We start from the raw sequence: 3,017 nt of genomic DNA, 5'->3' as shown, positions 1-3,017 counted from the left end.
CAATAATACAAGGCAAGAATAGATAGATGAATATATTACATACCTGCAATAAAACAAATCATAGCTAAGAGCATGTAACCATTAAAAAAACAGACAAGCTAAAAAACCTATACTGTTTCTTTTATAACTAATTTACTATTTACTCACCTATTTTATTGTTTATGAGGACTCTAGAAAACAAATGATAGCCATTGGCAAAGGTTTAACAACAATGTATGGGAAAGAAATCTAACTTTGAGAAAACTATTCTTTTTCCCAAAACTTAAGATTGCCATTTAAAAAAATTTTTTAATGTTTATTTTTGACAGAGAGAGAGAGACAGACTGTGACAGGTGGAGGGGCAGAGAGAGAGAGACACAGAATCCGAAGCAGTCTCCAGGGTCTGAGCTATCAGCACAGAGCCTGACTGGGCTTGAACCCACAAACCGGGAGATCATGACCTGAGCCAAAGTTAGACGCTCAACCAACTGAGCCACCCAAGTGCCCCAAGATTTGAATCATGAGGTGCCGTGGGATTTGAATCATGAGGTAGTAGAAACAATCTGGAATTTAGTAAATGAATATGTAGGCTTAGAGAAATGGTCTTCTTACTTTGGCTGGCAGAAACACACACACACACACACACACACACACACACACACACACAGTTAAACTCATTCCCAAAGTGTGTATATCTATTTATTTATACATTAAATTTATACATTAATATGTTCCACAATACCAATATACTATGTACACAATAAAAATAAATATTAGGCATTTCAAAGGCGAGTTGAATATAAAAGTTTTAGCATTTCCTGCCTAAACCCTAAAAGATTATCTATGTATTTCTGGACTGACTGTACCCCCTTTATTTTTTTTTATTTGTTTTTTATGTTTGTTTATTTTTGAGAAAGAGAGAGAGGCAGAGTGTGGGCAGGGAGGGGCAGAGAGAGAGGGAGACACAGAATCCGAAGCAGGATCCAGGCTCTGAGCTGTCAGCACAGAGCCCAACCCCGGGCTGGAACTCACCAACTGTGAGATCATGACCTGAGCTGAAGTCAGAGGCTCAACCCACCAAGCCACCCAGGCGCTCCTCTGTACCTGCCTTTAAAGATCAGTGGTTTGGAAATCTATATTGACTACGATTTCATTTTTGCCAAGTTCCCTTGAATCACAAGGTTGCTGCCTATTGCAGCTAATTCTAAAATAAGTTTGAATGGAGACCCCATTTTGCTGGCTCAGCTGAGCCCCCTGAGCAGTACTACTGGCATCCAAGCCTCCTCCTACAGGAGCACAGCGCTTTCAGCGACTTCAGTCAGCGATATATGACTGCGTATGTCCCGACTTTCATAGCGGCTGCAAGTTTCCAGAGTCTCCTTAGTGTGGGTATAAATGGTTGACTAAATCAGGAGTCAGGGAGACTGTATCCTAGCTCTACAAAAGTGTTACCTTTTTAATCTCAGCTCACATTCAGCAGAAATTTTTTTTTTCATACAACAGTTACGATCATGGTAATTGACTTTGGTTTTAGAAGCTTTTTTTTTTTTTATTTTTTGGTTTAAATTCCAATTCTTTGAAAGTATAAGAAATCCTCCTTTTTTTTTAATCTCTACCTTTTTCTCAATTTTCCTGAACATATTAATCATAGTTATTTTAAAGCCTACATCTGTTAACTTCAATATTTGGATCACCTATGGATCTATTGCTATTGTTTATTTGTGAGTTTTTTCCTTCCTCTCTTGGCTTTATGTCTAAAGATATGTCTAAGAAATTTTTAAGGAATGTTTAACCTTGATTATAAAAAGAATTATAGAGGCTTCTCCAGATGGCATCTTCTACTAGAGAGGGTTTACCTCTTCCTCTGCTAGAGAGAGTGGATGTGTTAAAAATGAGTTTTTATTTATGGAACTAGTGGCCATCAAGATATGAAATTGGCTAAAATAATTTGAGGATACACTACCCAGGATGTCAAAAAAAAAAAAAAAGAAGGTGAAAAAAAGTGCAAAAAGCCTGATTCCTAAACAGTTCTGGGACCAGTTAATAACTGGGAGTTTTCTGGCTACCTCATGTCAACTGTATACTTCAATAACTATATGGTTAATTGAATCCTGTTTCTTTCAGGTATATATTTCATATAAAGGTGGTAGAGCACCTAAAATTTCAGAAAGTAAGGACTTCATCCAACTTACAGAACAAATCGTATACTCTTTTAATGTCTGTTTCTAATAAATGCCTGAATGGATGTCAGAATTTGGTCTGACACTTGCTTTCATTTTAAGATACTACCTGGTAGCTAGGATGTTGAGGCTATATGGAGGAGAGAGGAGGAGGCCTATGGCTATATATAAATAGTCATAGCTATTGATATTAACCCCCAAAAAGAAAAGCAGTGCTTGCATATGATCAAATTGGCTTTGTTCAGTTTGTAACTTGAGCCAAAACAATCCTAATATTTAAAAAATGAAGAAAATTGGATAAAAATAGTGAAGAACCATAACCTGTACACCTTCTGTTAGTTGACGTTTTAGTATATTTGCCCCCTATCTCTTTTTCCATACACAATTTTTACATTGTTTTAATCATTCTCTAAGTTCATTTTTTCAGCCTGCTCTTACATATTATTTTAAAAGACTTGTCCAGGTTAGTATACAGTCTTCAAAAGCACCGTATCTAATGATTGCATGATATTCCAAACAACATAGAATTTTTAAACGATTCCACAATTACACTTACTAAGTTTTTGCTAGCGTAAGTAATTCCATAATGAATATCATTCCATTCATAGCTTTTTATTTTTAAATGTAGGGTTATTTTATTGGGATAGATATGCCCAAGTGGATTCGATGGTCAAAGTCAAGAACATTTTCAAATTCCTTAACATATGCTCCCTCTTTGTTCTTCAAAAGTAATTCTTGAAAACACCACTCATCCTGACTATATAACAAAAACCACAACTTAACGTTATATCATAGTTGAAAATTATTGTGCAACATGCATTGTGAGTTTTACCCTGTGATTAGGCTAAATCAGCTCTG

This window comes from Panthera leo, chromosome A2 (assembly GCF_018350215.1).
Source record: "Panthera leo isolate Ple1 chromosome A2, P.leo_Ple1_pat1.1, whole genome shotgun sequence".
In the NCBI taxonomy this organism is placed as follows: Eukaryota; Metazoa; Chordata; class Mammalia; order Carnivora; family Felidae; genus Panthera; species Panthera leo.
Note: the sequence above shows the minus strand (reverse complement) of the source record.